Source organism: Pyrgilauda ruficollis, unplaced genomic scaffold, assembly GCF_017590135.1.
Source record: "Pyrgilauda ruficollis isolate IOZ18807 unplaced genomic scaffold, ASM1759013v1 scaffold28, whole genome shotgun sequence".
Taxonomy (NCBI): domain Eukaryota; kingdom Metazoa; phylum Chordata; class Aves; order Passeriformes; family Passeridae; genus Pyrgilauda; species Pyrgilauda ruficollis.
Window position 1 is genome coordinate 8,254,797 of NW_024524155.1, and position 19,070 is coordinate 8,273,866.

General features: G+C 44.4%; 1 protein-coding gene across 2 annotated transcripts in view; it reads right to left on the reverse strand.

Annotated features, from left to right (window-relative positions):
- FOXN3 (forkhead box N3) overlaps positions 1–19,070 on the reverse strand; it is a 209,036-nt gene that overhangs the window by 167,438 nt on the left and 22,528 nt on the right. The window contains exon 2 of one of the 2 annotated variants that reach the window (XM_041471801.1): positions 3,534–3,658. The exons of the other annotated variant lie outside the window; for it this stretch is intronic. The gene's annotated coding sequence lies outside the window, so the exon portion shown is untranslated. The remainder of the gene's footprint in view (positions 1–3,533; positions 3,659–19,070) is intronic. 2 annotated transcript variants of the gene reach the window in all.

Here is a 19,070-nt window from a genome sequence, read left to right on the forward strand (position 1 = left end):
GAATAGGGCTTGAAGCAGAATTGGACCCTAGGCAGGAATATCCCCCTCCCAGTCTTTTCCCATAAATAGGCAGTGGGGGGCAGAGGGGAATGGACTTTAAATGGTTTTGCAAGAGGAAGCCAGATGAAAGCAAATCAGCTACAACTGAGAAAATCCAATCTACTTAACTGTCCTGCACAGAACTAATTTTGCCTGGTGCAGCTGCGACCTTCACAAACATCAGGTCAGTAGCAGCCTTACTATCTCCAAATGAAGGTAGAAGATAGTTGTCCCTGAGCAGGCCTCCCCAATGTCAGAGAGAAAAGAGCTCTTTTATAAGGCACAGTCTCTGGATCAAGAGGCATGTTACAGAAAGATTACACTGCAAACCTAATCCCCTATCCCTAATGCTCAACAATCTGATACGTGAACCCGCCTTTCATCAAAGAGCTGGTGATTGCAGTATTGGGCAATCTGAGCAATGGGTAGGGAATGGGGCTGCCAGCTGTGTCAGCCAGCTCAGGCACAGGTGGATGGCCACACCAGCTCCTCCTGGTAAGGAGTCCTTACACACATGTTCATCCAGGTACACATTGCAGCACATCTGGTCAATGAGTTTTAAAAAGAGTCTTAACATTTTCCATACTGCTGGGACAAACCATTTCCTGGCCATCTTGTCTCCAGTTTTTTGCAGAAGGCCCATCAAATCCTACCACTTTCAGTCTTTAAAGTTCAAACTGACTTTTGACAACCTCATTCACTCCTCCCAGACAGGGCAACACAGCACAGGCCAGAAAGAGTCATATTTGTTAACCCTTTCCACCCAAAAGGCAGGCACACACAAAAGGTAGCTGTGCAGGTCCCACCTGCACAAGGCAGAGGTCCTGGTCAAGGGAGCCAAATGACTTGTACCAGAATATGTTGGCTAGTCAGTGCTGCCCAACTGAGGACGTGCTATTAACACATGATACTGGTGTCACCCCTCACCTTCCAATAGGCACCAAGTAGGGCTAGGTGGTGAGGCTGTAAGGTTTGCACTTCTAAGCTCAAGAGCCAGAAGAAAAAGGACCTTTCTTTCATAATCTTAAATCAGGAATAAGCTCAAAACAAGGCAATATAGAAACACTGTTTTGAAATCAGAATCAGGCACATTAGCTGCAAGAAGTTCCTTTAAAGTACTCAGAGTACATGGCCTAAAAAATGCTTAATGGCCTTGTTTTCCCTGTAGGAGTGATCTCAGAGTGCACAGAAACTACCTGTGTCACAGACCAATGGTTTTCAACCAGTGAAAATATTGTTTTATACTGTGAACCTCATTTAAGTATCTACAAATAGTAATGGTAGGAGTAAACCTCTTGTCAGGAAGCGTAAGTTTGCTATACGAGAAACCCTCATCACCAGTAAAATTTTTAAGTGGTCCACAGTGGAAAGAGGTGTAAAACCACTGCTGGAGATGCCTCTCATTGGCTATGGGACAGAGACTGACATAACATCTGCAGCTGGAAAATTCTTTGGGATGTTGATAAAATAATTTGGCCAAAGGGAGAAACATGTCAAAAAACTTTCATCTTATTTTATTCATTCAGTTCCTGTCACTTTAATAGAAATAAAAAGAGTTGATCACACGCTCCATGCCTGCACAGCACATGTAAGCACAGTGCTCACCACCAGCACTTCTAGGGATAGCCGTGACTTTTTCTGTTATCACAACTCATTCTTATTGCACCATTTGTTACCATATGCTCTTTTTGCAGGAGCTTGAACTCATACTCTCTGAACATGAATCCCAGACTCTCATCCTGAGTGAGCAGAGCACCTCCAAATTATGGATCTCCTGGAGGTGAAAGCTGAATGGATTAAAACTAGCACTAATTCAGCAATGGAACAAACTACTACATGAAGCTGTGATCCACACCTTGTCACCTCCAACATGTCAGGATCCAAATGCAGAGAGCGTTTAATAAAAGACCAGTTACTGGGTGTACTTCTCATCTGTATTATATAGGGTGTGATGCTCCCTAGCATTCTGAGAGCTTCTCCACTTCATATCTGGGACTCTGGGACTCCTTGTCCACACACCCAGCAGACTGACTGCAGTGCTCGTTTTATGATATATGAGAGATGTGAACCATTTTGGACTTTTTCCAAAGCAGCAAGCTTTTTTTTTCCTCTAGCAATCTCCAGTCTGGAATTCCTCTGCTTCTGTCGGAGGAGTTTTTGGTGACTCACATGTGGATTGGGAGCTTTCTCAGCCCACAGCTGAAGGCAAGGGTGTTAAATATTTAATAAAGAGACAGCTTTTCTCCCAAATGTTTTGGATAAATAGCTGCTAAAAGAAACCAAAATACAAAAGGGTTTTAGCTGCTGGAATAAAAATATCTTTTTCCCTTTCCAATAATCACCGAGCTGCCCTCACCTGGGTTCTCTCCCTGGGGCTCACGGCTGTCCCCAGTTCCCACCACTGGCCCATGCCTGCACTCAGGAGGGAATCACACTTCAGCCAACCTCCTGCAGCCTTACCCATCCTGCAGCTAGGCTCAGCTTCAGCCACTCAAACTATGAGGAGGAGGGATAGTGAAAGTAGCAGAAGTTTTAGCTGTAGTCTAAAAGCTGCTCTGGCCTTAGAAGTGTGGTGCTCCTGGCTGAGCCCAGCTAACAGTTGTTAAGCACCAGATATGGTAACAGTGGCAGGGTGTTCAAGTAGTTTTACCCTGTAACTTTTGCCACACAGCAAGGCACGAGAGACACACATCCTCACATGTCTGACTGGTTTCTACTAACAGGAAAGCAGTGAATATTCAAGAATTTCTACTTTTTAATGTCCAATTAAATATCAGTATTAAGGAAGTAACAGGACCTTCCTAGGTCCACAGTTTCTAACATCTAATTATCTGCTAACTTTATTCCGTATGAGTATTATGTGACTTCATTCGTTATTTCCTTTCTATAATTACTACCTAGTTAAAGTACTCCAAATTGGAATGCAAAAAAAAAAATTAAAGAAAGGATCAAATTATTGGATAGTGAATTATGAACTCTGTTTGGTATCTGCCTACAGACATAGCAGAATGAAATCCTTATTTAAGCATCAAACAGGATTTATGTAGGCATTTTGTTATCTCTGTTGAAGTATCAAAACAGCACATACCATTGTGCTGCTAAGCCCTATCAGAGTTCCTGCCATATAAGGGTGATAAGAGGTATAGACATTGGGTCACGATTTGGCCACTGCTCAGCTGAAGGAGAGAAATGTGCTTTTTCTGTGGCTGTCCTCTAGTTAAATCCTCTGCTTTCAGCTTGAGGCTATGCACAACCATCCTCAGTGTTATGTGTAGCAGCTGATGATCTCCAAGACCCTGGACTTTTTACTAAAAGTCCTGAAGGTGGTTTGCACCAAGCATCCATAGCACCAACTTCTACCTCCCCGGTTCATTTGCTGGGAGTGTGAAAACTGATGAATTTCAGCTTGTGCAGCCACGAGCAAGGACCTGTCAGTAGGGAACCCTGGGCTCTGGGCTGGACTGTCACCTGAAATGTGCTGCTACAAAGGTTACCTCTGGCATTTATCATCCGCAGGCTGAGAGGCAGGACTCGTCTGCTTTGGTGAACCTTCTTCCAAGCCAGCAGCACTGCACGGATGCAATCAGCGTGTCCTGCATTGTTCCAAAGCTGTCAACATCTGTCAGGAATAGTAAATTTTATTTTATCTTGTTTGAGTGGAATGGGTTTCCATAAAAAATTATGTAAATAATGCTAAGAATAATCAAGAAAATTAGTTTAAACAGCATGGCAGCAATTAGCCACAGTTCTTACAAGGACTGGACAAGCACCACAGCACTACATTGCTACCTGCTGCAGCCCCAGCTCTGCCATCTATGGAAGGAGGGTGAATTGGAGAAGGCTGCATGGCTGTACTGGGTAAACTGCAGGACAGGACCCATAAATACAGTAACACTTCCTACTGGAACTCACATTCTGTGACTGAAACTACACACCAACTCAAGCCAAAAAAAAAAAAAAAAAAGGCAAAATATGAAGAAACCGACTTGAAAGCTTGTTACTGATACAAACCAAACAGAGGAATAATGACTAACTCAGAAACATCAAGTAGAGGTCAACGTCTGCCTTCCACTGTGCCTCACATAAATACACAATCCTTTCTACCCGCTCCAATGGCCGCTTCAAACGAATCAAGCTCTTTGAGGTACTTCACTAGGCTAAAATCACAAATTCTTGTTTTGCTTATGCGTTGCTTCTGCTGCCTAGAGTCTCCCCATCTTGTTTAAGTACAGCACATAACTGGTAGCAGAATGGCAGCAGCCTTTCTTGCCCCATGGTGAGCACCAGCACTGAGTGGGTCAGCACAGATGGTCAGCAGCTCCTAAAAACAGAGATGGGCCCTTGCCCATCAGTAACCAGCAGACAGGAGCTAAATACGCACAGCTACAATCACGGGAACAGTTAACATGCCACATACATGTGCAACTCCTTGTATTTGAGGATGTGTATGTATGAATGGTTCACCTTTCTATAACCTCTCCAAGGACTAAAATAACAGAATTTTGCCTCCTTTCCCCATCCCCCCTGCCAAATTTCTAATTTTTGCCCACTTGACTCAGAGAAGGAGACTTTGCTTGCACTATCTTCAAATATTAATAGTGAACTGCCAAGGCACATTTCTTACTGTGATGTACTTGTATAGCTCTGGGTAATTCCCACTGGCATTAATGAGAATGGCTTATATAAATCTCTGTGCCTCATCCCATAATCATGATCATGGCTTTAAAGAGGGCAATATGCAATTCCTGTCTCCCCACTACAGGACAGGGCAGTTCCCATTTTCAAGTTCTCTGAACTTCACAGGTTAGTCAAGCTACTGCAGTCAAACACCAAGTTAGGCCATCACCCCACACCTGTACCTCTCATGAAGCTAACCTGCAATCACTTTCCTAAGGAAAGTAAAGTATTTGCCTTGCCTGGATGTAGAACATTGTCTGAGCCATTCTGAACAGGTTGTTCTGCTTTGGGAATTTAAATTCCTGCTGGAAGGAAAAGCACAAAAATGCTTATTTTTGTTTACAGTAACATCTCATAATAGCAGTTACCATTATCATAATTTCATGACCCCTATTCCCTGCCAGGAGAGCTTAGAGGCCTTTTTTGGTGAAGGAAAATCTTCCATCTCACAGTGACTACCTGAACTCAAAGTGTTCATCTGAGGGTGTTTGGTACCAGCAGGTGAATTCCCAGGTCCTGGGGCCTTGTGGGAGCAGTTGGCTCCTTCCCCACCCAGAGAACTTCCTCAAGCCATCCTAGGAAGCCTCTTTGAAGATAAAGTTTCCCCAATACTACTGGGATACTGCAGCTCTGCACTTCTAAGCAGGTATGTCTGTCTAATTCTGAAACAACTCTATTCTTGCACTGCAACAATGCCAGCTCACCCAAGTCCAATTAAACCCCCCAAGAAGGATTCCCAGCAAACTGAACCATATTTACTTTCAGTTCACTATCACACTCACAACTGGTAACTTTGGAAATTGTATATTCTGAGTTCAGCAGCAGGCTACAGGCTGCACACCTCTTGCTACTGTACATGCCTGAGAGAGATGTATTTCTCTTTTCTTCATCCCTCTCCCTGTTCTGCCACCTTAGAGGGGAATTAAGGCAGCAGAGAACTGTAAAAGCTCTGATGGTATCCACACCAAAAAATCCTAAGTAACACACAAACCAGAGGAAAAGTCATCTTTTACCTGCTAGACCAGTCCCAGGATAAATGTTTGCTCTAGGCAAGGACAAGACAAGTAGGTTCTTTAGTATATTTTCTTGAATATCCTTTTAACGTGAGCCTGGACTGGTGCATAAATGAGCACAACTGCTCAAATGAGTCATACTTCTTTTTTAGGGCCTTGTTCTGGCAAAACTCCCACTGAGCTCAGCAGGGGTTTGGCAGAGTGGGAAATGAGGAGCAGCCCAGGACCCAGATCTGTGGGATGGGTATATGAGCACAGGGCAGCATCTGATTAAATACATCCAAGTTGCAAAACCTGTGAATATTTGTAATCTTCACAAATGACAAAACAATACAATTTAAACCAAAATGCTCAGAGACAAAACCAAACTGGTGCTGAGATGCCAGATTGCACCGTTATCAGTTCTTAAAGCTCACGGTACCTTAAGTGCATTTAAAGGACCATAACTATTACAGCCCAATTACCACTGGAACCCCAGAGCAGGTGCACTCATCTAAACCAAAGCCTCAGAGAAAGCAATTCAAACTGAAATTGCTACAGGATTTTTGAAGTGTGAAAGGGACTTGTTGGGAGTAATTAAAGGCTCCAGGATGCAAAATAAAAAGGACACATCCTATCCAGACACAGGGGAAAGAAAGCACCATCTGCAGGTACTGATGGCAGGAGGTGAGCTCCCCAGCAGCCCAGTGAGCACCCACAGAGGGCCAGGGCAGCCAGGCCAGTGGGGTAAGCAGGGGAATCTGCCTGCGGGCTCCTGCTTGATACCACGCAGTTATCACAAAGCAATTAGTGTGACAATTACTGGCTAATGTGCATGCTATTAAACATGCCAGGTAAACATGGTCTCCACCATAGGATGGCATGGCCAAGGGAAGACCTCAGCAGGTAAAGGAGGGTGGTGGCTGGTAGATCACAGCCACAAATTTGGGGTAAGACACTTTGGTGTTATCAGCTGAAAGCACCAGGAGGTTTTGGGGAATGCCATAACCAGCAGCAGAACAAAACACACAGCAATGCTGAGTCACACAATAAACTGGAGTCAGATAGAGCCCAAACAACACCCCCAAGCACAGAGAGAAAACAGAATATAACAAAGGAAGGCAATGGAAAGGAACAGGGTTCCCAGGATGTGCTGCAGGTTCAGGTGGGATCCAAACAACCCTGAGCCCACCCTGGGAGATGCTCCTGGTGGCAGATAAAGATGAGCAATGCAGGATTGCTAATTAGGTTATGATACTTCTAATCTTTCTTCTGTTAAAAAAATACTGTTGTGGGATGGTCTCAGGCTCTGGCTACCTCTGAAGGGAAAAATAGCCATGCAAGTCAGAAGTCTAGCAGTTCCAAGGCTATAGTGAGGAGACTGTGCTTGAATTCCAGGGTCCAGTCAGCAGGGAAGGGCTCCCAGGAGCAGAGCAGCAGCAAGGTGGTATCCATCAGGACTCTGGGGCATTGCACACCAAATGTTCTCTGCTTTGGGTCACACCACAGGAACTAGGGCCTTGGCCCCCTCCCCTGCCCCAGGAGCCACAGCTAGGAAAGCAAGCCAAAGAAAACACAGCTAAAACCAGCATTTCACATATTTCCCCCTTTTCAAGAGCCTGTGACATGCTATCTTGGGATTTTCACAGTCCACGATGATGTCTGGGCACTCCAGCTTAATCCCAAAGGTCGAAAAGAAACTTAAACATTGGAATAAATAAATAGCAATGCTACCCTGCAGAGGGTATTAAAGCATTAATTTCAACAGACAGATGGCGTGGAGGGAGAAAGGATATGTACAGAAGAATGGAACCAGAGGCTGGATGTGAATTCTTGACCCTGGCATTCCTATATAGTGAAGTATCTTCCCCTCCCATTAAAAATGAAGAAAATATTTTAAAATTTTTTTAAATAAAAAAAAAATTTGAAAACCAACACAAAAACGCCAAGAAAACAAACAAACAAACAAACAAAAAAGCTCCAAACCCAAAACCCACCATGCACCTTCCATTTGCAGCAGCAACAAGGCCAGAAAAGTGGTACCACTGATGAGCAGGAGCCCAAGGTTTGCCACAAGCTGATAAGGAGATCTCTCAGAAGAGGTGCTGCAGCGGTACATTGTTTCCTGCTGTCCAAACCCACCCAAAAGGCCCCGCTGTGTTCTGCCAGCCCCACACCCATGGCAGTGCCAGGCTCCAGGGAGGAATGCCAGGGCCCCCAAGGCTCTAAGCAGGGAGGGCAGCTCACCCAGCATCATCTCTTTCTCCCACAGATCAGCTGAGTTCATGTGCCAACTAACCAGACAATACACAGCAGCAAGGAAAAATTATGGGCACATGCCTAGATCTCTGACTGCCATAAATTTATAATTTTATTGCAGTAATATATCATAAAAGTGATCTGCCTGCAGCTATTCCATATTGTGGCACAATCCCATCAGATCTCAAAACGCAAAGGAGACGGCACAGGGCACAAGCAGGAGCTGTGTGTCCCGCCTCCAGCACTCACCCCCCACGCCAGCCTCAATCCTGCACCCCAAAACTAGGTCAGGGGGATGGTGTACATGAAGATGCACTGCCCAGGTGAGGCCCTCTGCCCAAGGCAGCTGCCTCATACCCTGGCTGCCATACTGCAGGTCCTGCTACTCCCATGGCACTGCTTTTCCCAGTCTCCCACGTCTGCTCCTCACCCTGCAGCCCCCTGGCCCCAAGAAGACAGGACAGTGCTCGTGCCAGCCTGGGAGCAATGGGGAGTCGAAAACTAGTTTTGCCAACACTGCTGAAATAACTGGATTCATCTCTCGGCATATGGCGGTATCTTCAGGGAGAGAGGAAGCCACTGCTGGCCTTCTTGCCAAATTCCTAGTATTTCTGGATTATTTACATGTTGTGCATCTCAGGTTTCTCTTCTCCCTCTGGCTGCTTGCTGTGGCAGGATGACGCAGCCTGGCCTGCAGGGGCCAGAGATATCCAGCCCACAGCCCTTGCCATGCTAACTACAGACAGCCAGTTATAGCTATCTCAACCTACAACAGTTTTCTCCCAGATTTAAGCAGAACAGCCAACAAAAAATTAGCCTTTTTTAATGGATCCATAGAACACCACAGCCTCCCCCTTGAGACAACAACAGAGTTCATGGAGAATTTAGGAGAGAAAGAGCCCACCATAGAGATGGGTTTCTCATCCCTGTTCAGACATGGCTCTGAAGAACTGTGAAGGACAAAAGCATAGACAGGTATTTTCAACATAGGAAAGATGTTTTCCAAGGGGTGCCAGCTTCACTTTTTAAGTGAGCAGGGAAAATCTACCAGCCAAATGACCTCTGGTGCTGGATTACCCCCATTCCACTAAAAAAATGTACCACCTTTGGTCTCAGAAAGGAAGCAGAAAAAACCACAAAACTGAGTGGACAAACTCACTGATTGCTTGCACCCACAGGCTGGGGAACCAGAAGAGATTTCTTACAGATCCTAACTTCAATTTGGGCTTCACTAGAAGAAGGACTTGCCCAGCCACCCCATGCAGTGGCTCATGCCCCGGTAGGAAGCAGCTATGCACAGGCAGAAGGCAGCCTGAAGGAGCTGCAGCTGACACCAACCAGGAGGAAGGCTCAGCTTCAGCAGCACAACTCTTGACTTCCTTTGAGGTGATGTTCACACCCAGAGATTGGTTATACTGTAAAATTACTCTTCCCTCCCAACTTGCAGCCCTGTGTTGAAACACAAACTTTGTGAATAACACTCTGAAATGCTCAAAACCTCAAGCAAGGCACAAGCAGCTTTCAACATCATCAGATGAAGAATCATGACCACAGGTTGCTCCACTGGAAGACAAGAAGCCAGCAAGCACATGGCACCTGGAGGCACCTCCTCAACCCAAAGCTCCCTGCGTGAGCCACCATCAGCCATGGACTCCATCTGCCTGGCTGTCCATCCTCAGGACCCAGATCTGTTCCAGAGCCACAGTTTCAGACATGAAGACATCACAGCTTAGCACCTTCCAGACAAAATGAACACTGCCATGTTGATGTAACCATTGGCAAGCACAACTACGTTTACTTAGAACTAAAAATAAATCACTTGCATTCCCAAACTGAAGCCAAGAGCAATTTTGCCAATACATCCAGAACAGGGATAGTCTTATGTCTCCCAAATATATCCAGAAGGAAATATATTATGGAGGGTCTCTATTAATGCATGACAACAGCATAAAAATATGATAAAAACCCCATATATATCTTTTCAATAGTACATTTTTGAAAAGAAGCCAGCTGGAATACAAATAGGTGATGTATTGAACAGGTTACAAACAAATACATGTCCTAACAAAAATGTTTGCAACTTTTTCCACTGAGCATTTAAAATATATTGACAGCAATAATTACAATGTTCTTTGAATTCTCTCAACAAAGAGATGGCGGCATTTCAAATAACCCACTTTCTACAGACTGCATATAATTCTGTGTGCCAGTAAGATATGTTGGAGCAACAACTACATATTTTTCCATATACATACACTTGCAATAAGTATGTATTAATTTATATTCATAAATACATATACTTTATGCATGCATTTTTAATACATATAAAATACACATCTATAAACAAGTCTTATTTAAAATTAAGAAGTAGAATTCTATAATGTCAGAAAGATAATGTCAGATTAAACTTAAAAGTCATTAATCTGCCTGATGTAATAATAGGAAAAACTTCTGCTCCAGGCCTTTCTTTTGCATTAAAATCTGCACATGGTCTGTGGTATTAGTTTGGTTTAAATTTTCACTAATTGTTTTCACAAATAGCGTTTCACTCTTGCTATCCACAATCTGAAGATCAAGCTGCCTGACAAAAGTGATGAGAAGTTGGTGAAGAACTGTCCCAAGCTTCTTTCAGCAGGGCAGTGGTGGAGACTGCAAAGCCCCACAAAGCCTCGACATTCACAGGGCAGCAGGTATAGTTCAGTTGATAGATTACCCTTCTTTATGTATTTCCTTTCATTTCAGTTACAGCCCAGAATAAAGTGTCTTTTCCATTACAAAATCTTCTAAATTACCAGAGGGAATTCCAGCAAAACAATTTTTTTTTCCAGACATGCTTTTCCTCATCCACACTTGACAGTAATCCTCAGCTTCCCAAAGAGAATTAAACATTATCCTTAGGAGTCTTCAAGAACTACCTGTAGATGCCTTCACATCCTGATCCCTCTTTCCATCACAGACCCACTCTGTCCCAGCTCTCCCTGTTCCCTCCCTCCTCTGAAGGCTGAGTGAGGAAAGAGAGGAAGATAGGGCAGCTTCAGCCCCCAGCCAGTCTCAGCATCGAGTAACCCTCATCCATGCAGCTCTAACATGCTCCCATCTACATCAGGGCACAGCTGCCTTCCATCCACCCCCAGCAGGATGGTGGAGATTTCAGACATGCACTGACTAGCAAAGAGGGATGGCTACCAGGAAACACAGAGATGAAATGCAAAACTTCCCCCCACCTGGGCTTAATTTCAACCTCTGCAACATCCTACAGCCAACAGAAATAACCTAGAAACTGCTAAATTCTAGCATGGGTACTACAGACTTCTCTGGAGCAGGGGAGATGAATTAAGCAGTCCCTCTTTCTCTTCCTTGCTGCAGCTCTCTACAGATGCTCATGAGAATCTGCAAATGATTCAGACGGCAGCATTCACCAACAAGATCTGCTCTGCCAATTATTCCTATACTTATCTATTATTCCTATACTTATCCATTGAATTTGAGAAACCCCTGAGAGGCTGAGCCTGTCACAGACTGGGAGAGAAAATTCATTCACCAACTAAGAAAAGTTTTTAGGAAACTCTTGCCACAGAGTGCTGGCCTGAACCTTCACTGGAGACAGACTGCAGGCTCCACTAGCAAGAGCAGAATCCTAGAGACCTGTGTATTTTCCACAGTGGAGCATGGCACAATTAGCAGCATTAATGGACAGACTGTTCATTTAATTCAGTTTTTTGTTCCACAAATAAAGTCCTCTGTCTGTTTTTTATTTGGTTTTATAAATTAACCTCTTTCTTTTCTCATTAAGTAAACAATGAATGAAGGATTACTCTGTGGGAAAGATGCAAGTGCAAAGGGCAGCGGTTTTATACTGCTGCAGCTATTTCCTTTCATGCTTCCAAATAACTCTGCTCTAGAAGGCAGAAAATCATTGAGGGCTAATCATTTATTTAGTAAGATACACTGTTTTCTTTTAGCTTAGGCAAACTTGTGGCTGGAAAGCTATGCTGAAAGCCTGTCTGTTTATGAACAGCCCCCGGTCCTTCACACAGTGATGGAGAAGCTGTTTGCGTGCACTGGACATCAAGCAGCAGTGCAGCACAGGGAAGGACAGACCATGGCCTGGTGCACTTTGCTATTTGGACCTGAAGTTCCTGTCAGTCTCATCACAGGGTTTTCCATCTTCCCTGCACCTCTGGTACTAGGCAGTCACGCAGCTGAGGACCCCAGAGGGCTAGCAGAGCCATAGCTAGCTCTGAGGTGGATGTTTCCAGCAGACACTTCACTGCTGGTTTGTTTGCCTCAAGGGAATTCCTTCTCCTGGTCTGACTGCCCCCTCACTTTCCCTGTATGGATGGTAAAACAGTCATATGCTGGGATCTTGCTGAGAAAAGCTAAGCTTTACAGCAATAAACCAAGTTTTCTCCCTTCATTTCTCCTCTTTTAAAGCATGACAGCAGCTGACAGAAATGGCCATTCGCCTCTGTTCAGTGCTGGTGGGACAGCCTCAGAGCACTGGGTCCGGAGAAAGTGAAGCACTAGAGCAAGACCTGTGGTGGGCTGCTGTGGTCAGGGAGCTGCAGGACAGAACAGGTATGGAGAGGCTGAGGGAGCAGGGCTTCTTCAGTCAAAGACAAGGCTCCAGGGAGAGCTGTTTACAACCACAGGGGTATGGGAGGCTCAGTGGATTTCCTTTGGAGGACTACAGGAACGGGGCAAGAGACAACAGACACAGGCTGAGCATAGAAAGTTCCAGATGGATGATGAACAAAACAAAAAAATCCACAAAAACTACAATGAGAGTAGCGAAGTGTTTGAGCAGATGAGCCAGAGAGGCTGTGAAATCTCCATCTGGGAGCAGCTGGCTTTTGTTGGCCTTTAGCAGGCACCAGCAGTCCTTTCCAGTGTAAATTATTATTCTGTGATGCTGTGGTCAGGTTTTGGAAACAAGGAAGGTTTCAACACTGCATGCACAAGCAGACCTGGCTGGTCAAAGCTAAAAGCAGTATCCAAAGAGTAGTTACCTCCTCTGCCTTTTCAAAGTCTCTCTCTTCAAAATACAACAAACATGAAGATGTCTACAGAATCTTTTCCAGTGAACTTACACTTGGCCACTGCTGAAGGCTCTTGGCACTGGTAAGGCCCTCCTAACAGGGTACCTTATGCCCCTGTTGCCAATGGGAACACTGCTTGACACCTGGGTACACAACTTCTCTTTTCATCTCACCAGCAGGAAAAGCCTTGGCATGACACAGATTGCACCAATGTGCACCTATGGTGAGCAAGTAATGTGAGTGCAAGGAGCTTGTACAGGCAAGAAGAGCCTCTAAAGTAATATAGCCATAATATGGGTATGCAACACCTCTATGTTCTCATTTCAGTGCTGTATGCCCTTTGCTGCTGCAGCCTACTTTATGTCTGGAGGTGCTAACAGAATTGCAAGCCAGTCTCACTAGTATGGACCCTGCTCTATATTCAGGCTAAACTCTACTGCCAAGTCTGGCTCCTGTGATACAAATGCAGGGCACCTTCAAAAACTCCCAATGGACAAAGGTTAATGAGAAAACATACTGGAGATCTCACAGATACACAACCAAAACCAGAAATGCAAACAGCATCCAATCCACATTTCTCTTAGGCTTTCCACAGCACCGAGGATGAAGAGTCATCTCCTGCCAGCAGCCTCCTCAGAGAGGTTCCTCTAACAGCACCTCTGCCAAGCCATGGACCATCACCACCATCAGATGGAGGCCATGGGATCCTGCAGGCAAACTGCCTCTTCCCTAGGAAAGCCCCATTTCTCCAGAGGCCAGCACATGGAAACGTTTTTCATAAACCTTCTGCTCTCCAGGCTGGGCAAATTCCTCTCTGGATGCACAAAAACTTTCTTATTTAATTAGACTGAAAGGAATTTTGGAATTTTGTTTCAGTAGGGACAATTAACCAAGAGCACTGTATCCTACTGCCCTCATTCCCACTTCATCAATCTTTGTGTCACCCAGAAATTTTATCAGAAATAATTTTATATTTACTTCCGTATCACTGCCAAAAATGATGAATAGCATGAGGGTTCTGACTGATCCCCGCAGAGTTACATTAAAAAATGTTCACATTCAGTAAAGATTCCCTATTGACAACTACTTTTTGAGCTCTGTCAGTTACCTTGTTCTTAATACATTTAAGATATGCTTCAGTAAAAGTATATAGTACTAATATTTTAATAATAATGTCATGTGGAATAAAATCAAACGCCTCACAGAAGTTAAAGTATATTATATCTACACGGTTATCTTATCCCCCAAACTTGCAATCTTATCAGATAAATCAGGTTTGTTTGACAAGACATATTCTCCAAAAAAGAATGTTGAATGGCATTAATTATATTCCCTACCTTTAATTCTCTAAATCCTCTCTCAGTTCTATTCTTTTGCCTGGGATTGATGTCAGGCTAAGCTGCTGACAGTTACCCGGGATCTTCCTCTTGCACACGTTTGCTCATTGTGAATTTCCAAGAGGCTTAAGAAGTTAACAGAAACAGACCAGAGATCTTCTGTATCAACTTCTGTTAGAATTTTTGACCATAATTATCTACAGTCACCAGAAAATGTTTAAGCACTACCTCACTTCATCGTATTGCACAGACTGAACTGTGGGCGCTGTGACACAACACGTAGCTCTCCCTGCACTTCACCAGGGTCAGACCACGGACAGAGACTGACCAGTCAAAGCCTGAGCTGAGTTTGGTGGAGCATGGACAGTGCTCCAAGGAGTCTGCTCACACTGAGGATTTTAAGGAATTTTAAAAAATGCTCTGCCTTGCTCTGAATCCTTCCCTGTCCGTCAACCCACTTGGCAGCCAGACTTACATTTTGCACCAACACTAAATTATCCCACAGAAATCCTTCTGAATTCTTTCTGAGAAAGAAAACATTGCCATCAACTCTGGGTAGGAATCTCCACCCTGCTCTAACAGATGGTGACCTTATTGAAATTTCTTGTGTTTTATCACCTCTTTTAGCAATAGCCATGCAATCTACCAGGCATGAAGCCTTCAGTGCTATGGAGATTGTCACAAAATACACTGGTGCACGTCTTCAACAAAGTAAAACACAGCTGTCCTATAAGCTTTGTACCACCCAACTGTAACAAATCCAGAACTGTGTCTTCAACTCACCAAGTCCACATACAACAGGTCCAAGCTGTTGACAATATCTCCAGCAGTGTCCAGCTGAGGACTGTGATCAGCAGTTTGAATCTTCCAGCACAGCAGAGCTTTCTATTGATTTGGGAAAGCAGTGCAGGAAACAGCACTTCCCTGAGAGTTGAACTGAGTCTGGGGCTAACCTCCAGGAATTAAGGGAATCTTACCTAATAACACATAAAATAATACACAAAACTCACCTATCACAACAGATCCTAGTATTGCATCTTGAAAAGGGACCTTACAGATCAATGCATTTTGCTGGAAAGCCCTCCTCTGCTAAAGGATAATTCATCTGACATAAGGATGTGGTGCTCCAGACAGCTGGAACACACACCTGAGAGGGAGCTTTATAAATACCATCCAAGGCAATACAGAGCCAGCATGTTTGCTCCAGTCAGTGTTGTTACAATGGGAGAAAATTATGCATTTAAATAAAACTGTTCTAGCAGGAGGTACAGCGGCACATCAGTGAGAAGCATTAACCATGCTTATTCCACTTCACCCATTAACTATTTTTAATTTTTAAGCAAGTTATTAGAGCTACTATAATATTATAAATATTGTATTACTCATTCAAAAAGATTAAATGGTCTCAAAAAAGAGAAGACATTCTTGTTGCTGCTTTAGCGGCTCTTTGTGATTAGCTTCCTTGCTTCTCTACCCTTCTGCACTTCTCTAGGATATAATGGATTGTACTGGGTGCTCTCCATTCCTTTCCATCCTGCGGGACAGTAGAAATACCCAGCATCGAGCAGAATCAAGCTCTGAACATATGCAAGCTAAGTCAAATGACACTGAGCTTGCTGTGGTGTTACACTTGTGATCTGCAGCACATAATCCAAGATGCTGCAAAGTGCTGACCTCTGCCTGTCACTGCACTGCTCACCTGGGCTCCAGGGGAGAAGCAGAGCAGCATTCCTACAGACAATTGTCATGTCAGTAGCACTCCTTTGCCTCAGCCAGTTTGTACCCTGCGTGCTCATTTCTTTCTGGGGACTGTGAAGGGATGCCTGCCTGCCTGCCTGCACGGGTGTGTGCACCCACAGCCACCAGCCAGGTGAGTCCCACTGCACAGGACAGATAGCCCAGCTGGAACACTTCCAACGTCTGTAATAAAGGCTCTAAGCTAACAGCTTACCTGCACCTACTACAAGGTAATTTCTTATAATATAAATCCATTTAAGACTGGAAACAGTCTTTTTTATTTTGTGTTTATAGAACATGGAGTAAAGGCAGGATCACAGGTCATAATCAGGTTCACCAGGAGTCTCCACAGTACAGATTAAAGATGCTCCTTAGGACCAGCACTGGCAAGGGTGAGCATACTTCCCTGCCCAGACCCCACCTTTCTTTTCAGTATGCAGCTTACAGCACATTCCCATTTGACTCCTCAGTGAAGGCAGAAAAAGAAAGTTGATCTAACAACGAGAAGGAAAGTCTTTCTTTGACCTGTCCTGAAATGGGAACCCATAAGTAGCAAACCAATATATCTGACAAAAGAAGTGGAACCCACACTTGCTGAATTTGGCTAAAGAGATGACAAGACACAAACCTCATAATTAGGAATGAGTACGACAAGAGTTGTGCTCAGACTGGGACATGAACCACTTGTTGCCCAATCACACTTTCAACTGCAAGAAATGTTTCTCCTCAACAACCCATGAATCACTCAATTAAAATCTTAATATGTGGCATTTTGTTGTTATCCAGGCTCCAGTCTGGTAAACACAATATTAGTTTTTCATACTCCCTATTCATTTCCCAACAAATAAGCACACCAGCATTCAAAAGACATTTGTCCTTTTGAACTTCAGCCATCCAATGCCCCACTTCCAGGTACTTTCCTCTGCCACCCTGTACACAGCCATTTTAGAAACAGCACAGAGGAAATCAACAGCTGTCACTGAACAAAGCTCCACGATCCAGGAGATGGAAGTTGTCAATCTAGAGTTGAAGGACTTTAACAAAATGAATAAGAAAGAATCCTTGCAAGGTGGAAGAACAAAGAGACAGAACAGCAGCTTTTCAATCAAGAGCCACTCACTATATGCTTTAGAAAATAACAAGTTCAATAACCAGTTGATAAATGGCTTGCCACCAGAAAGTGTATTTGAAATGACACATAACTGCCACATATAAAAGACCAGAGTAAGCAAGAGCCACGTTGCTCTCCCACAGGCAGCGCAGTGCTGCTGTGAGTTTTCCCTGCCTGCCCATACAAACACCATCTCTCAGGGCACTCCCTGCTCCCCTAAGGTCACGGGCACATGGACCGGGTCATCCCAGGACACAGGTGCCAGAAACAGCTCCACAGCAGCTGCATGCCCACAAACAGCTGCTCCGGGGTCAACGGAGGGAGCAACACAGACAAAGCAGAGCAATGTTTCTTGGGTTGGGGCAGATTTTTCTCAGTTTAAGGGGCTGTAAAATGTTTTTGTTTTAGGAGAATTGGCACTTCCCCTGATACCTCTTTTATGTTTCTATACCCTAATTTGCAGGTCAAAGAGCCTGACACAACAGCACCTACGCCAGCATAGCCCTTTTGCCTTCCTTGGGCTCCAGGTCCTGCTTTCTCAACATCACTCACACACGTCCAGATCCAGCAGAGCACACGTTCAAGTTTCAACCTGTCGAGAAGTTCATTACTTTCAATAGGCCTATAAAAAGATTTAAAGTCAAGTACATCTGTAACAGCTTTCCTGAATCAAACCCTAAGTAAAAAGCTTGTCAACATAAATAAAGGCACCAGAGGCAGACCATGAAAGATATCTGCGATTACACAGGCAGGATTTTGTGCAAGGTTTTCAGCAGGATTTAGTCCAACCGCTGTAAATGTGCAAGCATTTTAAATTTATCCTTGAGAACAAGATCGACACATCTTCTAAAGGAAACCAAACAGCGAACAAATGCATCCTATAATAATTAAATATTCCATCAAATTAAGGAGACACCATCAAGTCGTATTCGGCATTCAAATGTTGGCTTTGCACACCACTCTTCAACAGCAAGAGCCCTCTGATTCCTCCAAAGGCTTCTTAGGCTGCAACCCAGCGGTACCTGGTGCACTGTGTGTGTGCCCAAGTGTCCTCATGCCGGTCAACCACAGGACAGGGAAGCACAGCTGGTGTGGTGGTCAGACCTGGCCATGCCAGCTGAGCCCAGTTCAGGAACAAAAGAAACTACCAAAGAGAGAGAGGTCAGCAACACATACAGCATTTGCTGAGTTCCTACAGCCCATGGTTTTATTTGTTACTACAGGTAAGGACCTTTCTGGAAAGGAGGAAGAGATTCTGATCGCAATACGGCTTTAAGACCCTGATGGAGGGGAAGAGCAATACCATCAATGTGAACGATCTCACAGCACCTGCTCCCAAACCAACATGATGTAGTCAACCGAATTAATAGTTTTAACAAGGATAGCATGAAATGCATTTTCTCCAGCCCAGCACAAGAGCCAGCCATTGAGAGAGGCGACATCCCCCAGCAGCTGAGCCATGCTGGTCCCCTCTTGTGTGCCGCGGATGCGGCACGGTGAATACACTGCAGCTTCGCTAAAAGCGGGGCGGGTGGCAGGACATCCATCTTCCACCAGGAAGGTTGCTGGGCAACTGGCAAGCTTTTGGCTGGGCGCTGACGTCTGCGCGCACACGCACCTCCTCCAGCTCTCGCAACTAACTTGATTTTGATGGATTAACATAAGATGAAAATCTACTGAGCTTCTCTCTCTCTCCCCGACACACAGGGTTCATTAAGATACAAAGGAAAATACAATAAAGCATCGACTTATAATGCATGCATAAGACCATGCAAAGGACAATACAGGCACTAATGATATCAATGTTCTGAAGTGGTCCCTTATTTTATGGTAGAGAAAAATATATTTATTTAGTAAAAATCTCATTAAAACAATAATA